At 42.8% G+C, this 23,262-nt stretch overlaps 1 long non-coding RNA gene across 1 annotated transcript; it reads right to left on the bottom strand.

Moving 5' to 3' along the window:
* Positions 1-1,314: 1,314 nt before the first annotated feature.
* Positions 1,315-16,573, bottom strand: LOC126281664 (uncharacterized). Its single transcript, XR_007551294.1, has 3 exons — positions 16,520-16,573; positions 3,160-3,315; positions 1,315-1,450 (listed from the first exon to the last, which is right to left on the bottom strand). It is a non-coding gene; the product is annotated as an uncharacterized LOC126281664 (long non-coding RNA).
* Positions 16,574-23,262: the final 6,689 nt, after the last annotated feature.

The raw sequence follows: 23,262 nt of genomic DNA, 5'->3' as shown, positions 1-23,262 counted from the left end.
TAGCAGGTAATTTCAGTGGTGTACATGGATAGTGTCTGTCAAAAGTGTAGAGAATGGGGTTTTTAGTAAAAAAGTAATAGATTCAAAAGTCATACCTGATACTGATTTTACTGCATGGACAGTGAAAGTGTGACAGACTGTAAGCCATTCTCCTTTCATTGTTTTGTGGCGGTGTGTCAGCAACAAAGGGCTTCGAAAATACTTGATATTCTGTGCAATGTTCCTTACAATTCGTCAAGCGCTCTCAGTCTCAAATTCAGGATGAATATAGCCTGGGTTACACGCGATTTACAGAGGGTATAGTGAGCGTCAAAGTAAGGGAAAAAATTCCTATAAAAATTGGTCTTAAGCTTCATATCTTCGGGGTTATGGCTGCGTGCGTACGAGGAGTATATCTTGCAAACAGAGTACTTTGACACGGGGCAAATGAGGAAACAGCGACGTACTAGACGTTTAAACAGCGCAGCGTGTTCTCTTTAATGTCAAGTACGCGTACAACACAAGAACACGTACAGCATTCTACAGAGTACTGCAGTACGTAGTGTACCGATCAGGAGTGTTATTTTCATCTAGTGTGCCCGTAGCGTTGATATGGCGCATTGTTTGTTTATTGTGACACAACTGTACATTACTGAAATTTGTTTCCGTGTTCCGTCACTACACGTACAGCTCCCAATGGGGGCTTACTATTCGAAACACGAGATGACAGATATGGTGTTCTGCTGCGGGAAAGCAGATGGAAGTAACCTCCGGGTAAGGAACCTGTATGATGCCAAATATCCACGACGCTGCACACCATCTGTAAATATGTCCAGTGGCTTGTTACAGCGACTTTCGGAAACGGGAACCTTTGCACCACGAACATGGGATCAGTGACAGACCTCAAACTAGTCGCAAACCCGATATGGAGCAGCGACTATTAGAACATGTGATGGACAACCCTGGAAAGAAAGGCTGCAGCGGAAGGTATTGCTACGTCTGTTGTCTGTACAGACCTCCATGGGCAGCGAGTCCAAGCTCTGCTGCCAAACGATCGGTCAACCAGATTGTTCAGAGATGACTAAGAACGAACGGCGTGCTTTGTTGGAAAGAAAAGCAAGTTTGAAAGCTGTCGAGGTGTCAACTTGTATCAGTGTTACTATATGTGATATAAATTTACAGTGAAAGTACACAAGCACCTTTATAGGAAGGTCGCTGTTACTATACTGGTAGGTACTCTTCAGGTACGAAAAACAATTTGCAAATAGTATGTAGAGTGGATTAGAAAACATCATGGAGGAGAATAAGTTAGCAAAACACTAATGAAAAGAAACATTTCCTTGTTTGGACAGTTTTATTTCAACCACAAAATTATCTACGTCACACAAATCTTAAAAACATGTTGACTGTAGCCTTCTTGGTCAAACCATTGACGGTCAGCTCTGCTCACCGGATGATATCACCTTGCAATCTGGAATGACAAATGACAGAGAAATTAAGATCATCATGGCGAAATTGTCTTACGAGTTTAAGCACTGATATTTCTTCTGCCAAATATTAAGAATGTCTTTACATGACGGGTATTACGTTCCAGTATCTTTAACTAAACATCTCCAATACGTCAGGCATGTGAAACAAAGATGACAGGTGCCGAGGACTGACTGCAGGAATTATTTGGAAGGGATTCATTCTACGTGAAGCAGCCACGCGTTCGGTTACAAGCCTATTGCCAACCGCTGGTGTTTTTACGAATGTTTCGTACGGCTTTTTTAAAGTCTGCCTCACGTAAAGCAAAATTATTTCTTTTTTGTTTATCTAGATATGTTTCGATACCTTTGTGTCATCGCTTGTGGGTCTCCTTTCATTTCTGGAATTACATTGCTAGTGAAAATTGATTTTGACAAGACGTGTAATTCCAGAAAGAAATTGAGAGCTTCAGAAGAAGACGCATAAGAGTCGAAAAATGTCTGAGCAAATAAAAAAGAAATACATTGTGTTTTGCTTAAGGCTAAGTTTTCTTTTTGTTCTTTCCATTTTCTTTTAAATCAAATTTAATTCGCAAACACAGGGAAAAGATCAAAAGGAGCGTCCAATTCCAGCAATATATTTCGTACTGTTTTGCAGTGACTTTGTATCCTAATTGTCGTTGGAGGACATAGAGGTGAACAGCACAACAAAGGGAAAGGTTATGGAGTATTACAACACACTGAAAAACTGTGTCGCAAAGGGATATCAAGTAACTGAAAGATTTATTTATTAGGAAATCTTTGACACAGAAACAATAGTGATAATGATATTGATATACTGAGGCCATTTGGCTGTTGATTATCCAGTATTTTGTTTGTACGAATGGTTTGCTAATAAGTGATAGTATCATAATGGCATGGTAGTTATGAACTCATAGTACTTGAGTCGACAAACGCTTTCTGGAAGAAATTGTTGAATCCACAAACAGGCAGCACTGACTGAAAACCTAGCTCAGGTACACATTTGCCGATTGATTCGACTAGTGACTGACGCACTAAAAGCATGTTCAATACAATAATGAATATTTAACGTACTGCGTCTTAGCACTTAGTACTGAATAACTTCACAAAATCCTATATTTCGTATGGTGACAGAGTTATATTCGTTTTGGCAGTATCTTCACTTACTCGTGACTCCTAATTTTATTCATTCTCCACATTTGTTTCTGGTGCTTCTCTTTTCAATGTCATGGAGGAAGCAATGCCTACCACTTCGACCAAGAAATCGCAGTAAATCAATTAGAGATGTAATGATATAACGTACAGTATTTATTAACCCTAAATTAGTTTAAACGCGAAAGTCTTTCACTAAGGGAGAAAAGGTAATGAACAGTGCCCGGTTGACAAGCGGTGGCTGAAGTGATTGAGAAAACCACTGAAATCCTAAATGAGGACGGCTGGGCAGGTATTTTAAACAACCAACTCCTCCAGAGTATGGGCCCATGGTCTTAACCACAGCCTCACTTCATTTTACTAATTTCTCTGCCATGTGGTCTTCCTTCAACCGGCAAACCAGTTTACTTTGTCGGTAGTGTTAATTTCGTTGCTCGAAATGGAGACAAAGCTTCTTGGCAAACTAGAAACGAAGGTGGAGGTTCGTTACGTGCAATGGAAGAGTCCTAGCCGTTACAGAGGTCAGTAGCGAGCTACGTACCGTCGCCCTGTTCGCAGTTGTGGACGTTCATGCTGCACCTGTTGCTGAACTTCATGGTGACGGTACCCCTCTTGCAGCGTGCTGTCACAGGGTTGTACTCCAGTGTGCAGAAGGATGGGCACTGCGTGTCACAGCTCGCCAGGCACGCCAGCAGCGCTGCAGAAGAGCAACACGACAGTATCAGAACATTGTGTTCTGCTTCTAACAACGAAAGAGCCAAGCGAGTGTACAACTTTCTGACAGTCTCGGACAAAATACACACTTAAAAAAAAAGTTTTCCATCACCCCGTTTCCCAGAACTCCTGAATACAAACGTTGACTGTGGATATGGTATCACAGACTTAGTCCCTTTGACTGTTCAGAGATATCACCAAACCTGCCCAAATATGTAAACAACCATGCATGAACAGGTCCTATTAGACGGAGGGGGTCCGACAGCCGATCGGTTCCAGTCATTCCACCAGGAAGGAGGTACATGGCTCGTGTTGTCTGTAGTTCAACCATGTCTAGACAATCAATACCGCCAGGAAGGGCTCTCAACAAGGGAAGTGTCTAGGCGTCTCGGAGTGAACAAAAGCGATGATGTTCGGACATGGAGCAGATGCAGAGAGAGACAGGAACTGTCGATGACAAGCCTCGCTCAGGCCATCCAATGGCTACTACTGCAGTGGATGACAGCTACCTACGGATTATGGCTCGGGGGAACCCTGACAGCAACGCCACAATGTTGAATAATGCTTTTCGCGCAGCCACAGGAAGTCGCGTTACTGCTCAAACTTTGCGCAATAGGCTACATGATGCACAACTTCACTCCCGACGTCCACGGCGAGGTCCATCTTTGCATCCACGACACCACGCAGCGCTGTACGGCTGGGGCCAGAAACATGCCGAACGGACCGCTCACGTTCTCTTCACTGATGAGTGTCGAATATGCCTTCAACCAGACAATCGTCGGAGACATGTTTGGAGGCAACCCGGTCAGGCTGATCGCGGAAGAGACTGTCCAGTGAGTGAAGCAAGGTTCCCTGATGTTTTGGGGTAGCATTATGTGGGGCCGACGCTGATGGTCATGGAAGGCACCGTAACGGCTGAACGATACGTGATTGCCATCTTCCGACCGATAATGCTTCGATATCGCCAGCATATTGGCGAGGCATTCGTCTTCATGGACGACAATTCGCGTCCCCATCGTGCACATCTTGTGAATGAATTCCGTCAGGATAACGACATCGCTCGACAAGAGTGCCAGCAAGTTTTCCAGACATGAACCCTATCGAACATACCTGGGAAAAATTGAAAAGGGCTGTTTATGGACGACGTGACGCACCAACCACTCTGAGGGATCCACGCCGAATGGCTCGAGTTGGGCAATCTGGACCAACAGTGCCTTGATGAACTTGTGGATAGTATGCCACGTAGAATATAGGTGTGCATCAATGCAGGAGGACGTGCTACTCGGTATTACAGGTACCGGTGTGTGCAGCAATCTGGACCACCACCTCTGAAGGTCTCACTGTATTGGGGTGCAACATGCAAAGTGTGGTTTTCATGAGGGCGGAAATGATGTTTATGTTGATCTCTATTCCAATTTTCTATACAGGTTCCGAACTCTCGGAACCGAGGTGATGCAAAACTTTTTTTGATGCGTGTACAAGAGAAACGCCTGTATTCAAGTGCTGTGGAGGTGGTGACGAACTGAGATACTAACAGGTTATAGACCGAGGCGAAAAAGAATTTTACTTATACACCAGGAGACGAAGGGTCGAAAGTGGTGGAGACATGAAGGTTGTTAACAACCTACGTTGTCAGCAATCATGATAGTGACGAGAGGAAAATGATTTATGTAGTAGCTTACATCTGTTGTCTCACTTGATGTGGATGCCCGAAGTATTTCGTAAGTCGTTCAAGAGATTAAGTTTTCGAGAAGAGATTGTATGCAAAGATGCAGACACTCATTTACATAGTATAGGGAACATTCGGAATTTTACTACTGAGATGTCGAAATTACTCTTCCTGTTGTATTCTTTTTCTTGGGAATGACATTGCAGCTTCCTAAAAATTAGAGTACAATAAGGAGGCGCTAGTTAATTTCAACAGTAAAGTGTTAAGCAAAAATTTGGGAGAAAAGCATGAAGACGAAAGTTCCGACAAGCTACGTTCGCCTGGTGACAGAGCTAGGAAAGCACACTATTGTGGTTCTTCCTGTCCCAGCAAAAGGTCATTTACCACCTTTTCCTTGGAATAAGCTTTATTAGAGTTATCAGTTTTACTCTACCGCGTGGAACACCATACTGGATGATTACAATTAACGTTTAAAAAGTCCTGAAGCGGCGTAGATGAAACTGAGACAAGTAATTTAATAAAAGACTCTCAGGGTCACAAATGTTGGGAAACATTTGAAATTTGGTTAAGAGATGTTGAACATCTGACGTCACCAGATGACGTACCTCGCCGCACGTGCTGCGGTTGGGCTTAGGCGTCGAGGGATGACTGAGCGACACAGTAGTTACATTCGAGCGAAAGGTGCAAATTCCAAAGACCTCTTGTAAATGTCAGCTGTTGTAGACTGAGAAGTTATAAAACAGTTGTTCTCGCTGTAACCAAGAAAAAGGTATAATTATTTTGTGTTTATTTCCTTTTGTCCCTTCTCTTTTTGTTTACAGACGGTATTTAGAAAAAAAAAACGTGTCATTTGCTGCTTATTATTGTCTAACGCAATGAAAAGAAAGTGCCTGCCACAGACAAGACTCAAACCCTGACGCCCTCGCACTGAAGTCACAGCGACGTGAGCACTTGACTTGAGTTGCGATTTTCAGTAGCGACAGACCGAGGTTGAACAGGTGCTCCTAGGGCGAGCTACATTAGCTGGTGACGTCACATCTTCAACATCTGTCGTCCACCTTTAGGGTATTTCCCGACGTTTGCGACGCCGTGAGTCTTATATTAAATTACTTGTCTCACCGTCAGCTATCTCGCTTCGAAGATTTTCAAACGTTAATAAGAATCACCCTGTATATGACTGATGCAGTAGGAAATAAGGAAATTGTCTTCAATTACAAATTTGCACGGCGATGAGTGCTGTTCAGTAAGCAGAGCCAAATAATTCTGAATACCGAATACCGGGACAACTGCTTTATTAATGAACATTTTAATTTAAATTATTCTGTGGCGACCTGTCAACTTTGATTTTAAAAGTTTTATACCTATTATCTGCACAGGCCGTAACAAAAAGATATACAAAACTTCCAGCACACACCCCTCGCGCCTATAAAAAACAAAATTCGTGTTAAATAGAATCACAGATCACTGGAGCCAGCTACTTTTGAAATTGTTATTTATTTTCATGAACAAGATTTCGCACCTTCTCAGGTTCATCATCAGATAAGGCACGCAGAAGTTCACATATTTATACTTAGAGCATGAGTCTGGGGAACTGGTGATTTCATACGACAACTTGGGGAGTATTTTTGTTGAAATTCATCGTGCAGTTTCCACTGTACTGCCAACGGTAGTAGGGAATTCTATTCATCTGCGGAGTACTTCTACACATGTTCAAAAAGGTTCAAATGGCTCTGAGCACTATGCGACTTAGCTTCTGAGGTCATCAGTCGCCTAGAACTTAGAACTAATTGAACCTAACTAACCTAAGGACATCACACACATCCATGTCCGAGGCAGGATTCGATGACAGTCGCTCAGCTCCAGACTGTAGCACCTAGAACCGTACGGCCACTTCGGCCAGCTCTGCACATGTGTTGGACATATGTTATTACAGTTTAAGAACTATATACGTAATTCATACACACAGACATTTAGTATCTTAAATTTCTAGTTTGCAAGGTTGGGACAGACAGCATTTGCCTAAAGTAATTTGGGGAACTACAGGAAATTTAGATCAGGTTGGTCAAATGGATATTAGCCCCAACGTTCTCCCGAAAACAAATCCAGTGTGTTAAAAGCAGCGAAACGCTGTTCCCTTTATCCCCAGCATGCATTGTTTTGTTTGTATACACTTGCAGAGAATGCAAACGTGTATTCATTGTGTCGCACAGTTGCCGGATGTCAGATGGTGGTTTAGATTTCCGTGCCCGCTGCACTTGGTCAGTCAGGACGGGAATGGTTAAAGCGGTTGTGGCTGGCAGAGTTGTCGTTCGATTACGCCCCATATGTGCTCGATTGGAGACAGATCTAGTTATCGAGTAGGTCAAGAAAACATGTCGACATTGTTAGTGCATGTTGGGTTTCAACGGCGGTACGTGGGCGAGCGTTATCGTGTTGGAAAACATCCACTGAAAGGCCATTCACGGATGGCAACAGGTCGACTCATCAGAGTAACGTTCAATTTTACAGGCAGGGTGTGTGGGATAACCGCGAGAGAGCTCCTGCTGTCTTTCGAAATCGTACCACAGAACATAACTGCTGGTGTAGGTCCAGTATACCTAGGTCCCAGACAGGTTGGTTTCAGGCGCTCACCTGGCCCTTTTCTAAGCAACACACGGCCATCGCTGATACTCAGGCAGAAGTGGCTTTAATCAGAAAACACGACAGACCTCCACGTCGTCTTCCAATAAGCTCTGGCTTGACACCACTGAAGACACAAATGGCGGTGGTTTGAGGTGAGTGGAGCGCACGCTATGCTTGGCGCGGAGCTGTCCTTGAAGCAACCGATTTATAACAGTGCTTTGTGTCACTGTGGTGCCAACTGCTGCTTCAGGGAACGATGCGGCACAGCCGTGCGCCAAACACGACGGTCATCTCTGTCGGTAGTGCCACGTGCCCTTCTGGAGCCCGGTCTAAAAAATGGTTCAAATTGCTCTGAGCACTATGCGACTTAACATCTGTGGTCATCAGTCGCCTAGAACTTAGAACTAATTAAACTTAACTAACCTAAGGACATCACACACATCCATGCCCGAGGCAGGAATCGAACCTGCGACCGTAGCAGTTGCGCGGTTCCGGACTGAGCGCCTAGAAGCGCGAGACCACCGCGGCCGGCGGAGCCCGGTCTTCTGGGGACCCTACCGTCCTGTGACCATCGCGGCCAGCAGTCATGTACAGTGGACAGTGTATACAGTTCTGCTACGTCTCTCTGCAGTATCACGAAAGGAACATACAGCTTCTCGCAGCTCTACTACTGGACCTCGTTCAAACTAAATAATGGACTACCACGGGGATCTGTTTTAGCCTCATCACTATTCAATTTATACGTCAGTGATTTACCAACTGCAATATCAACTAAATTCATTTATGCTGATGACATCGCAATGGTAGCACAGAGCAGTAATTTCGAAGATGGTGAACGAATTCTTACGGAGGATCTGGAGAAGATGTCAACTTTCTTTAAGACCTGGAGATTGATCCCAAGCACATCAAAAACTGAAGTCTCTTCTTTCCATCTAGCGAATCGTGCTGCGAACTACAAAGCAAGAGTTGTGCTCAATGGACAAACGGTGAGGTACAATCCTTTCCCAAAATATCTCGGAATCAGTCTAGATAGAACCCTGAGCTACAAAGAGCACATCACCAAGCTTTCTCATAAAGTTGGTGCAAGGAACAACATACTACATAAGCTCAGTGGTACAACCTGCGGAACCTCTGCTGACTTGCTGCGTTTAACTGGCATCAGTCTTTTGTACTCTGCTGCTGAGTACTGTACACCTGTCTGCTTGGAAAGTGTACGTGTGAAGAAGGTAGATACAAAACTTAACGACACAATGCACTGTATTACTGGTTCCATCAAATCAACCCCATGCCACTGTACTGCCCATGCCATCCGTACTGAGCCAGGTCCCTTCACCTCCCGTAAGGCGGAAACAAGCTCTACTGCGGGACGCCAAGAAAATCTCTGCATCACCCTCTCTACTATCGCACCAGGATTTCTGTCATCCGCCACAGCAACGATTGCGATCAAGAGGATCAGCAAGTGTTACTGCAGGACAACTCATCGCGGATGGTTTTGATCTAAATGAAAGCTGGAAGCAAGAATGGATAACAAAAACATTGGGAACGAGAGCCCATCACCTTGATCCCACAATGAAGCCAAAAGGTTTTGACCTACCGAAGAAACTCTGGTGCCGCCTCAAAAGGTTAAGGACTCGACGTGGTTGTTGTAGCTACTTCAGGTACAACTGGGATTGGATCAGTTCACCAATGTGTGAATGTAATCAAGAAGAGCAGACAACTGAACATTTAGTCCAACGCTGTCCACTTCATTCATACCCTGGAATTGCCGACTACTTGTTCACTCTCACACCCAGATTAATTAATTGGTTGAAAAACACGGGCTTTAAGGTTTAATCTTCTCTTATATCATAAGTATATTGTATAAAATCACTTGCCTTGTATCAACTGTATATTGTATAAAATCACCATACGATTAAATAAATAAATAAATGGCTGGGGCCTTGGTCATCTTAAAAGTATTCTTGACTAACATCAACTCCCTTCGCCCAATCTCAGAGGTATCTATCGCTCATGACCGTCACAGCGCGTGTTTAAAGCAAACCTCTTTTGCATCTTCATAGTGGCGCTACTAGAGCCAATTTCATGCAGCTGGAGAGAATTCTGAAGAGACGACATGTTTCATACGCAGGAACACACCTACCAAGTTTATCTCGCACAACTCCGCTTAGAGTTGCGAGTGTTTTCTGTCAATGTATTCTGTTTACTAAAAATTGCGGATAACCTGTATATTCCGTGATCTTGACGTCTGTCTATGTAGTTCACAATATACTTTTGAATAAATTAGAAATGCTGCAATATCGTGTCTCTCTGACAGGAAACAGAGTGTGCCAACAGGTAAAAGTATTGTTTTAAGTTACCAGATTTCATCCAACTGGGAACGGTCCCACAAGATGCATCTTCGTGCCCTTCCTTTTTCTTGCGTACATCACTAACCTTTCGTTACCATCATCGCCATATGCCAAGTTTGTTTTGTTTGCAGATGACACAAAAATTGTAAAAAATTTCCTGCAGAGGAGTGTTTTAGGAACTAGGGATACTAGCTGCTGCTTCCCAACATATTTGTTCCTTAACATAATCTAATGGAAAAGTCACAACCAAAAAAAATAATTAATTTAGAGTAGCGAAATTTCTACAAATACGTTCGTCTAGGTAACATATTTAAGTGATTAACATTGCAAGATCACAGGTGAACGTGTGGGCGAGAAATACTGGTACTTTAACGACCAGTGTACTACTTAAACTAACTTATGCAAAGAGCAACACACACACCCATGCCCTCCGGCGGGACCGGAAGCGCAATCCGTCTAATAGCGCCTGAAAACGCGCAACCTCTCCGCGCGGCTGCCTCCGAAATCGCATATGACTGGTTTGTTATCAGCTTCTCGTAGTCCAATTACACGACCTCGTTCAAACTCAGTGAAGCATTGATAATGGCGGCTTCGTCGCCTTAAAATGGTTCTGTGTACTATGGGACTTAACTTCTGAGGTCATCAGTTCCCAAGAACATAAACTACTTCAACCTAACTAACTAAGGACAACACAGACATCCATGCCCGAGGCGGGATTCGAACCTGCGACCGTAGCGGTAGCGTGGTTCCAGACTGAAGCGCGTAGAACCGCTCGGTCACACCGGCCGGCAAACACGTCTAACGACTTTCATTTATGTCGTACAAGTCCTTCTTGTTGCTGCGATTTTTTTTTTTTTTTGCCTCATTGTATATAATGTAAGTAGGCTGTTTAGGTTCTTATATTGGTAACGCCACGTAGCGCTCTGTATGAAAATCACTGACTCTGCTGTGTGCAGTGTCTGGTTTGCATTGTTGAAAAATTCTCTATTGTAGTGGGCAGTTAGATGTGAACAGCGCGTAGCGTTACGCAGTTGGAGGTGAGCCGCCAGCAGTGGTGGATGCGGGGAGAGAAATGGCGCAGTTTTGAGAGCGGATGATATGCACGTGTGTCCATCAGAGACAGTACATTTGTAAGACTGGATGGCATGAACTGATATATATATATTATGACTTTTGAACACTATTAAGGTAAATTCATTGTTTGTTCTCTGTCAAAATTTCTCATTTGCTAACTATGCCTATCAGTAGTTAGTGCCTTCAGTAGTTTGAATCTTTTATTTAGCTGGCAGTAGTGGCGCTCGCTGTATTGCAGTAGTTCGAGTAAGGAAGGCTTTTGTGAGGTAAGTGATTTGTGAAAGGTATAGGTTAATGTTAGTCAGGGCCATTCTTTTGTAGGGGTTATTGAAAGTCAGATTGCATTGCGCTAAAAATATTGTGTGTCTGTTTAGTGTTGATCAGAATAGGTAAAGAGCGAAATGTCTGAGTACGTTCAGTTCTGCTCAGCTGTTTGAAAAGCAAATGATGTAAGAGGTTTATCAGCACAGTATTTCATTAATTTTTCCAAGGGGACGTTTAAATATCTTCTTCAAACTAACAGGCCAGTTCACGGAATCAATACTAGAAATAAGAACGATCTTCGCAAAGCGTTAAGTTTACCTGCTACGGCCAGAAACGTGTCTATTCCCGAAGACAAATTTTCAATATCTTGGGAGCAGGCATAGAAATTTCAAGTACTATAACGTTCAGTTTACAAGGAGCCTAAACAATTTATTGGCAGCCAACTCCCACTCCAGTGAAAAGCTTGTTTAGTAAACCGACTCATGTATACATATTATTAATAGTATCAAACAGTACGAATATTATATAAAATTTGAATTCTATACATCTTTAGCGCAGTAGTGTGATCAGTGAAAACAATGGTTTTCCTCTTTGATGATATGTGGGAACAGCAGTCTAGGAATTACAATATGCATCTCATTGTGTTTTGTGGCAACTTCATTACTCTATTTTGAGTTGAAGTATGTTTAAAATTTTGTGAGTTTTTCCACATTTATGAGGAACCTTTCGCTCGGTATCTGTGCAACGTACATTAGTATATCACTTCCTCGTTGTAAATATCTATTGTGTATTCTTGTTTTACGTCATGTTCTACATCCTTGGGGATATCCTCACTACGGAGCTAGAAGTACATCTCTTGTAATACAAAAAGGCATTGCGAATGTGCACCAAATGTTTTCCGTAACTTCTGGAAACCGACATTAACGTGGGCAAAGGTGTCTACGGCGCTAGTTCTAGATCTCATGGACGAACAGAGCCGGCCGAGATCCCCAAGACATCAACACGAGACCTGTTTAAAAGAGTTTGACGCGGTATTACGTTGCGTGCTGTTGAAGTTCGTTTAGGCTGAGTAATGCGCTACGAATAAATGTTAGAAAATGAGTTCCTTCCGCTGTTTCTTGTACAACGTATTTTCTCCTTCCAGATGCGGCAAATGAATTTCAAAAGTCTGTTTGTAGTTTTATGCTACACCATGTATTTTGTTCTTTATCTGCTACCCAAAACTTTGGTTTGCAAAACCGCCGACTGGGGCTCCAACGGCCGTAGTTATTTAGTGGCGGCAGATCAAGTACAGAAAGCATTTTGCGTGATATAATTTGCCCGTTGCCAATCGGTGATGTGTGTGTGCGTGCGGGTGTGTGTGTGTGTGTGTGTGTGTGTGTGTGTGTGTGTCAGTTTCACAATCCACCGCCAGTTTACAGCAGCATAGTGAAGTGATAAGGGAAATTCGAGGAGGATTGCTGTGCTATGCAAACCATTTGGATCGACCATGTTTGTTTAGAGCAAAGAGTGGACCGTACCAGCGACGCGATGTTGCGCAGTCCCACAAAATCTAGTTATCGAGCTAGTGCAGAACTGAACGCGTTTCAGCTAACAGGATGGAAAATTCTCCGAAAGCAATTAAGAGCAAGTTATACAATCTGCCCCTGTCTCAAACCTTAAGTCATAGCGACAAACTGCGCCGTCTGCAATTTTGCATTGATATGCCGAACCATCTTGAAAGCGAAATCTTCAGTGTTGTAGCTACTTTTCATTTTCTGGAGAGGTCAGCAAACTTGACACATGTATGGGGGAAGAAAATCCATAGGCACCGAAGCTGAAATCGTTATAGGTACGGAAAGCTGGCCGAGGCCAGAGATAAATTCTGCCGAAATTTTTACAAAGGCACAGACGGTGTTTAGAAAGGATAGATTGCATGCAACCGGTGGTGGCGTGTTTGTCGCTGTTAATAGTAGTTTATCTTGTAGTGAAGTAGAAGTGGATAGTTCCTGTGAATTATTATGGGTGGAGGTTACACCCAACAATAATTGGCTCCTTTTACCGACCTCCCGACTCAGCAGCATTAGTGGCAGAACAACTGAGAGAAAATCTGATATACATTTCACACAAATTTTCTCAGCATGTTATAGACTTAGGTGGAGATTTCAATTTACCAGATATAGACTAGGACACTCAGATGTTTAGGACGGGTGGTAGGGACAGAGCATCAACTGACATTGTACTGAGTGCACTAACCGAAAATTACCTCTAGCAATTAAACAGAGAACCGACTCGTGGAGATAACATCTTGAACCTACTGATAACAAACAGACCCGAATTTTTCGACTCTGTAAGCGCAGAACAGGGAATCAGTAATCATAAGCCGTTGCAGCATCCCTGAATATGGAAGTAAATAGGAATACAACAAAAGGGAGGAAGGTTTATCTGTTTAGCAAGAGTTATAGAAAGCAGATTTCAGACTACCTAACAGATCAAAACGAAAATTTCTGTTCCGACACTGACAATGTTGAGTGTTTATGGAAAAAGTTCAAGGCAATCGTAAAATACGTTTTAGACAGGTACGTGCCGAGTAAATCTGTGAGGGACGGGAAAAACCCACCGTAGTTCAACAACAAAGTTAGGAACCTACTGGGAAAGCAAAGAGAGCTTCACTGCAAGTTTAAACGCAGCCAAAACCTCTCAAACAGAAGCTAAACGATGTCAACGTTAGCGTAAGGAGGGCTATGCGTGAAGCGTTCAGTGAATTGGATAGTAAAATTCTATGTACCGACTTGACAGAAAATCCTAGGAAGTTCTGGTCTTACGTTAAATCAGTAAGTGGCTCGAAACAGCATATCCAGACACTCTGGGATGATGATGGCATTGAAACAGTGGATGACACGCGTAAAGCTGAAATACTAAACACCTTTTTCCACAGCTGTTTCACAGAGGAAGATCGCACTGAAGTTCCTTTTCTAAATACTCGCACAAACGAAAAAATGGCTGACATCGAAATAAGTGTCCAAGGAATAGAAAAACAACTGGAAGCACTCAACAGAGAAAAGTCCACTGGACCTGACGGGATACCAATTCGATTCTACACAGAGTGCGGGAAAGAACTTGCTCCCCTTCTAACAGCCGTGTACCGCAAGTCTCTAGAGGAACGGAAGGTTCCAAATGATTGGAAAAGAGCACAGGTAGTCCCAGTCTTCAAGAAGAGTCGTAGAGCAGATGCGCAAAACTGTAGACCTATATCTCTGACGTCGATCTGTTGTAGAATTTTAGAACATGTTTTTTGCTCGCGCGTCATGTCATTTCTGGAAACCCAGAATCTACTCTGTAGGAATCAACATGGATTCTGGAAACAGTGATCGTGTGAGACCCAGCTCGCTTTATTTGTTCATGAGACCCAGAGAATATTAGATACAGGCTCCCAGGTAGATGCTATTTTCCTTGACTTCCGGAAGGCGTTCGATACAGTTCCGCACTATCGCTTGATAAACAGATTAAGAGCCTACGGAATATCTGACCAGCTGTGTAGCTGGATTGAGGAGTTTTTAGCAAACAGAACACAACATGTTGTTCTCAATGGAGAGACCTCTACAGACGTTAAAGTAACCTCTGGCGTGCCACAGGGGAGTGTTACGGGACCATTGCTTTTTACAATTTGTATAAATGACCTAGTAGATAGTGTCGGAAGTTCCATGCGGCTTTTCGCGGATGATGCTGTAGTGTACAGAGAAGTTGCAGCATTAGAAAATTGTAGCGAAATGCAGGAAGATCTGCAGCGGATAGGCACTTGGTGCAGGAAGTGGCAACTGACCCTTAACATAGACAAATGTAATGTATTGCGAATATATAGAAAGAAGGATCCTTTATTGTATGGTTATATGATAGCGGAACAAACACTGGTAGCAGTTACTTCTGTAAAATATCTGGGAGTATTCGTGCGAAACGATTTGAAGTGGAATGATCATATAAAATTAACTGTTGGTAAGGCGGGTACCAGGTTGAGATTGATTGGGAGAGCCCTTAGAAAATGTGGTCTGTCAACAAAGGAGGTGGCTTACAAAACACTCATTCGACCTATACGTATTGCTCATTTGTGTGGGATCCGTACCAGATCGGGTTGACGGAGGAGATAGAGAAGATCCAAAGAAGATCGGCGCGTTTCGTCACAGGGTTATTTGGTAAGCGTGATAGCGTTACGGAGATGTTTAGCAAACTCATGTGGCAAACTCTGCAAGAGAGGCGCTCTGCATCGCGGTGTAGCTTGCTGTCCAGGTTTCGAGAGGGTGCGTTTCTGGATGAGGTATCGAATATATTGTTTCCCCCTACTTATACCTCCCGAGGAGATCACGAATGTAAAATTAGAGAGATTCGTGCGCGCACGGAGGCTTTCCGGCAGTCGTTCTTCCCGCGAACCATACGCGACTAGTACAGGAAAGGGAGGTAATGACAGTGGCACGTAAAGTGCCCTCCGCCACACACCGTTGGGTGGCTTGCGGAGTATGAATGTAGATGTAGACGTAGAAAGAGACAGTCTATGAACCCTTCGTCTTCGCTAAGAGAACAGTAGTGCCTCCAATGGTAGCTGATGCCACAACTGAGACTGATAGCAGTGATTTCGTCTTTTACCAGTATGGCACCTCTTTACATTTCCACATCTTCGTGCGACATGACCTGAGTGACTTGTTCTCCCGTCGCTAGGTGGCGGTGCTGCGGCCGTTCAGCTGGCACTATTGGGGTTGCCACCATGGGCTTCGAACGTGACGCCTCGCGATGTTTCCTTGTGGGCTTACATCTTCCATCTCTATCAGATGACCTGGAAGACTTGCGACACCTCATCACAGCAGCTGTTTTTACCCCCACTCCTCGTATTCCGAATCGCATATGGACATAACTGGACGATAGACTAGACGTGTGCCGTTTGACGAAGGGCGGACGCACAGGACATTCACAAACATTGTAAAAACTCTGAAAATTTGTTTTTTCTCATTTGTTACATTGTTCTTGTTGGTTAATGTGACAGAGTTTTTGAAATTTTGAAATGTTTCATGGAATTTATGACTACCCTGTTTACTGCAAATGATGAAACTCATGTGCAAAACACGCGAACACCCACTTCGCAAATCGCAAACAGATGAAACGGTAACGCAGCCAGTACGGAGTAAGCCAGGTCGCGCTGAGCGTTAGCTGCCGTGCTACTAATGCGGAATTAAATGGCTTACCAACCAGAAGGATGACGTAGCTCTTCATTGCCGCAGTGGTCGGTGGGTTCTGGTAACAGGGCGCGTTTATGCAGCGATATTTATTCGAACCCCTATCTGCACCAGTAGATCCCCGCCCGCTGCTTACCTCGTTGTCCTTTCGTGGTAACACGACCTACAACCTGTTATCGTTTTTTCATTGTCTTCGTGCTTGTTTTTTCATTCTCAATTCTAGTTTACTATCTGCCGCTTAGATATTCCTTAGTGACAGAAAACAGTGCCATTTTCATGCGTCCTTTCCAGCGACAGCGCAACTACTATAATAGTTGTTTTTAAAGTTACTCAACGTTGAAAGGTTATGAATTTGCAGTGCAGCATTAACTGATAAATGTTTTCATGCATGTACATAAGACTCAAGTTCGATACAGAAGCGCAACAGACTGACAATGAATGTACAGACGCAAGGAACTGATAATAAATGTTCAAACGCAACGGGCCAACAGTGGTTCAAATGGCACTGAGCACTACGGAACTTAACATCTATGGTCATCAGTCCCCTAGAACTTAGAACTACTTAAACCTAACTAACCTATGGTCATCAGTCTACTGACTGGTTTGATGCGGCCCGCCACGAATTCCTTTCCTGTGCTAACCTCTTCATCTCAGAGTAGCACTTGCTACCTACGTCCTCAATTATTTGCTTGACGTATTCCAATCTCTGTCTTCCTCTACAGTTTTTTCCCTCTACAGCTCCCTCTGATATCATGGAAGTCATTCCTTCATGTCTTAGCAGATGCCCTATCATCCTGTCCCTTCTCCTCATCAGTGTTTTCCACATATTCCTTTCCTCTCCGATTCTGCGTAGAATCTCCTCATCCCTTACCTTATCAGTCCACCTAATTTTCAACATTCGTCTATAGCACCACGTCTCAAATGCTTCGATTCTCTTCTGTTCCGGTTTTCCCACAGTCCATGTTTCACTACCATACATTTCTGTACTCCAGACGTACATCCACAGAAATTTCTTCCTCAAATTAAGGCCGGTATTTGATATTAGTAGACTTCTCTTGGCCAGAAATGCCTTTTTTGCCATAGCGAGTATGCTTTTGATGTCCTCCTTTTTCCGTTCGTCATTGGTTATTTTACTGCCTAGGTAGCAGAATTCCTTAACTTCATTGACTTCGTGACCATCAATCCTGATGTTAAGTTTCTAGCTGTTCTCATTTCTACTACTTCTCATTACCTTCGTCTTTCTCCGATTTACTCTCAAACCATACTGTGTACTCATTAGACTGTTCATTCCGTTTGGCAGATCATTTAATTCTTCTTCACTTTCACTCAGGATAGCAATTTCATCAGCGAATCGTATCATTGACATCCTTCCACCTTGTATTTTAATTCCACTCCTGAACCTTTCTTTTATGTCCATCATTGCTTCCTCGATGTACAGATTGAAGAGTAGGGGCGAAAGGATACAGCCTTGTCTTACTCCCTTCTTAATACGAGCACTTCGTTCTTGATCGTCCACTCTTATTATTCCCTCTTGATTGTCGTACATATTGTATATGACCCATCTCTCCCCATAGCTTACTCCTACATTTTTCAGAATCTTGAACAGCTTGCACCATTTTATATTGTCGAACGCTTTTTCCAGGTCGACAAATCCTATGAACGTGTCTTGATTTTTCTTTCGCATTGCTTCCATTATTAGCCGTAACGTCAGAATTGCGTCTCTCGTGCCCTTACTTTTCCTAAAGCCAAACTGATCGTCACCTAGCGCATTCTCAATTTTCTTTTCCATTCTTCTGTATGTTATTCTTGTAACCAGCTTCGATGCATGAGCTGTTAAGCTGATTGTGCGATAATTCTCGCACTTGTCAGCTCTTGCCGTCTTCGGAATTGTGTGGATGGTGCTTTTCCGAAAGTCAGATGGTATGTCGCCAGACTCAAATATTCTACACACCAACGTGAATAGTCGTTTTGTTGCCACTTCTCCTAATGATTTTAGAAATTCTGATGGAATGTTATCTATCCCTTCTGCCTTATTTGACCGCAAGTCTTCCAAAGCTCTTTTAAATTACGATTCTAATACTGGATCCCCTATCTCTTCTACATCGACTCTTGTTTCTTCTTCTATCACATCAGTCAAATCTTCACCCTCAATGTATTCTTTCCACCTATCTGCTCTCTCCTCTGCATTTAACAGTGGAATTCCCGTTGCACTCTTAATGTTACCACCGTTGCTTTTAATGCCACCAAAGGTTGTTTTGACTTTCCTGTATGCTGAGTCTGTCCTTCCGACAATCATATCGTTTTCGATGTCTTCACATTTTTCCTGCAGCCATTTCGTCTTAGCTTCCCTGCACTTCCTATTTATTTCATTCCTCAGCGACTTGTATTTCTGTATTCCTGATTTTCCCGGAACATGTTTGTACTTCCTCCTTTCATTAATCAACTGAAGTATTTCTTCTGTTACCCATGGTTTCTTCGCAGCTACCTTCTTTGTACCTATGTTTTCCTTCCCAACTTCTGTGATGGCCCTTTTTAGAGACGTCCATTCCTCTTCAACTGTGCTGCCTACTGCGCTATTCCTTATTGCTGTATCTATAGCGTTAGAGAACTTCAAACGTATCTCGTCATTCCTTAGAACTTCCGTATCCCACTTTTTTGGGTATTGATTATTCCTGACTAATGTCTTGAACTAACTTAAGCCTACTCTTCATCGCTACTATATTGTGATCTGAGTCTATATCTGCTCCTGGGTACGCCTTACAATCCAGTATCTGATTTCGGAATCTCTGTCTGACCATGATGTAATCTAATTGAAATCTTCCCGTATCTCCCGGCCTTTTCCAAGTATACCTCCTCCTCTTGTGATTCTTGAACAGGGTATTCGCTATTACTAGCTGAAACTTGTTTACAGAACTCAATTAGTCCTTCTCCTCTTTCATTCTTCGTCCCAAGCCTATATTCTCCTGTAACGTTTTCTTCTACTCCTTCCCCTACAACTGCATTCCAGTCGCCCATGACTATTAGATTTTCGTCCCCCTTTACATACTGCATTACCCTTTCAATATCCTCATACACTTTCTCTATCTGTTCATCTTGAGCTTGCGACGTGGGCATGTATACCTGAACTATCGTTGTCGGTGTTGGTCTGCTGTCGATTCTGATTAGAACAACCCAGTCACTGAACTGTTCACAGTAACACATCCTCTGCCGTACCTTCCTATTCATAACGAATCCTACACCTGTTATACCATTTTCTGCTGCTGTTGATATTACTCGATACTCATCTGACCAGAAATCCTTTTCCTTCCACTTCACTTCACTGACCCCTCCTATATCTAGATTGAGACTTTGCATTTGCCTTTTCAGATTTTCTAGTTTCCCTACCACGTTCAAGCTTTTGACATTCAACGCCCCGACTCGTAGAACATTATTCTTTCGTTGATTATTCAATCTTTTTCTCATGGTAACCTCCCCCTTGGCAGTCCCCTCCCGGAGATCCGAATGGGGGACTATTCCGGAATCTTTTGCCAATGGAGAGATCATCATGACACTTCTTCAACTACAGGCCACATGTCCTGTGGATACACGTTACGTGTCTTTATTGCAGTGGTTTCCATTGCGTTCTGCATCTTCATGTCGTTGATCGTTGCTGATTCTTCCGCCTTTAGGGGTAATTTCCCACCCCTAGGACAAGAGAGTGCCCTGAACCTCTATCCACTCCTCCGCCAGGCCGTTGGCAGAATGAGGCTGACTTCTTATGCCGAAAGTCTTCGGCCGCCAATGCTGATTATTTATTAAAATTTAGGCAGTGGCGGGGATCGAACCCGGGACCGAAGATGTTTTTTGATTATTAATCAAAGAGGCCGTCGAGGGCTCCTTGAAAAATTAAGCTGATTCCAATATTATGCTACTGACTGCGTTTTCTTAAACTAATGGCTTGAATTTTTTTGGGTTCATAAATATTTTATTTTGTCTGTTATTACTGTTATGTTGCAATTTCATATGCTGACCCATGACCTTGGAGATTTGCTCCTCAATTCGGTTCTGCGGAACTAGACGTGTAAAGAAATAAATAGATAAATAAATTATATAATGCCTAATAGATAAGGGCCTTTGACCCCTTTTTTTACAATGATGTTTCTACATTGGTCTTGCACAGACGACAAATATTTTACACGTTAATTATTATTTCATGACAACATTAATGATTTGAGTAGAAAACAGGGGAAAATGTCTTCTGTTTCGGCTGTGACGCTGTATACGGAAGCAAATAAAACGGGGCAATGTAAAGCATTTATGAAACAGACAAGCAAGGTAATACCAAAATTGACTAGATGACGAGGGCCGAATGAGCATCGAAGAAACCTCACTGACAAATTTTGGTTATCAATTTTCTTAATTCATTGTGGATTTGATTCTAATAATTTAACTGAGTGGACATAGGTAATGTCTGAAGTGATAAAGTTGATTCTCACTCTCTCGCGCAAGCCGACAGCGATGTTGGTGAGGTCTATCAGAGAGGCAGCGTCCACGAACCAAGTGTTCCCACGTGTGTCTCTAAGAGACTGGGTAAGAGGTCCTTTGTTCACCTCCATCTGCTAAGTCCCTTCCCTGAGCCTAAGATATCCCACTCGGCCAGCGGTCACAGATTGTGCACAATTTGACAATCATTTGTCTTAATGAACACAGCTAATGTGACATCTTCGACAAAAGCGAAAGCCAAAGTGCGCGCTAGAAATGAGTGTCTGCCTACGATAAACGGGAAGCACCCTCTCTACTTGTGGTTGCCAGATATACCAGCGGATATCACAAAAATTTGATTTTGCAATGTTACTGTGTCATCCTCACACAACAAGAGTCTTTCAACACAGTTGCTAAAATCTGTCGTTTCCTTTTTATTAGTAAGATAAGTCGCAATACTAGAATACTGTCGTCATTGTATGTTGTGTTTTTTTAACTTTCACATTTAATTATATCCTAAATTTTGGAAAGCATCATGTACAATAGCAGAATATATAACCGCATGCATCAGTGAAAGCAAATTCAGAATAGATATCACTGTGCATTGTGATACTGAGGACGAAACAGTTTTCTTTGAAATTCAATTATAAATTACTAGTGGATTTCATAAAGCCATATTTTTATTATATGGAAGTATAACATATTCCCCTCAGGACAAAGGTGAAAGTTTGTAGCTTCGGCTTTGACATTTTTCAGCATATGTCGTCCAGCTGCAACGTTCACTAAATTCTTTGAAAAGGGTCTGAGTTAGCAACGTATGGTAGCCGATGTATTGCCAGATATGTTCGAAGGCGCAAGGTTGTTTGTCGTGTGCGGGAATTTTTGAACCGTGTCTTTCCTACGATGTCATTCTGACCTCTAATTTACATTGCCGCGACATAGGGTGGATGTGGCGGGAGGCAGCGTCTGCAAGGTACATGGGGGTTCCTACTGGTCATTGACAGTTTGGTAGGAATGAGATTCACAACAATTGTTCTTTTGAATTCATTATTCTGTAAAACAGGTTTCGTTTGTTATTTATGGCCTAACAGGAGTACTGTTGGTTAATGATAACTGTCTTACTGATACTTTTCTGTGAACTGAAACCAGAGAGAACGCAAACTTGGTACAAGATTCTGGAATTCCGTATGTAATAAACAGTTTCTTGTGTACGTTTAAATATACGGGCTTAGTGGAGAAATACACATCTTTTGCTGATATTTTTTTGTTTGGTTTGCTATGAAGAACATTTTTCTTGCAGTGTGCTCAAATGCCTGGTCTGTGTTTTGAGAAATGGTTCATGCAGTGTTAATTTCATTTTTATTCCATGTATATTTCAGCATGTAACTTTGGTTATTTCTTCTTTGAACGTGTGTTTGCTATGTAGAATATAATTAGCGACATAAAACTGAAGAAACTGCAAAAAGTTGGGAATTTAAGGAGATGGGACCTGGATAAACTGAAAGAACCAGAGGTTGTACAGAGTTTCAGGGAGAGCATAAGAGAACAATTGACAGAAACAAGGGAAACAAATACAGTAGAAGAAGAATGAGTAGCTTTGAGGGATGAAGTGGTGAAGGCAGCAGAGGATCAAGTAGGTAAAAAGATGAAGGCTAGTAGAAATCCTTGGGTAACCGAAGAGATATTGAATTTAATTGATGAAAGGAGAAAATATAAAAATGCACTAAATGAAGCAGGCAAAAAGGAATACAGACGTCTCAAAAATGAGATCGACAGGAAGTGCAAAACGGCTAAGCAGGGATGGCTAGAGGACAAATGTAAGGATGTAGAGGCTTATCTCACTAGAGGTAAGATAGATACTGCCTACAGGAAAATTAAAGAGCCCTTTGGAGAAAAGAGGACCACTTGTATGAATATCAAGAACTCAGATGGAAACCCAGTTCTAAGCAAAGAAGGTAAAGCAGGAAGGTGGAAGGAGTATATAGAGGGTCTATACAAGGGCGATGTACTTCAGGACAATATTATGGAAATGGAAGAGGATGTAGATGAAGATGAAATGGGAGATACGATACTGCGTGAAGAGTTTGACAGGGCACTGAAAGACCTGAGTCGAAACAAGGCCCCCGGAGTAGACAACATTCCATTGGAACTACTGACGGCCTTGGGAGAGCCAGTCCTGACGAAACTGTACCATCTGGTGAGCAAGATGTATGAAACAGGCGAAATACCCTCAGACTTCAAGAAGAATATAATAATTCCAATCCCAAAGAAAGCAGGTGTTGACAGTTGTG

Source organism: Schistocerca gregaria, chromosome 7 (assembly GCF_023897955.1).
Source record: "Schistocerca gregaria isolate iqSchGreg1 chromosome 7, iqSchGreg1.2, whole genome shotgun sequence".
In the NCBI taxonomy this organism is placed as follows: domain Eukaryota; kingdom Metazoa; phylum Arthropoda; class Insecta; order Orthoptera; family Acrididae; genus Schistocerca; species Schistocerca gregaria.
This window is presented reverse-complemented; position numbering and strand designations above follow the sequence as displayed.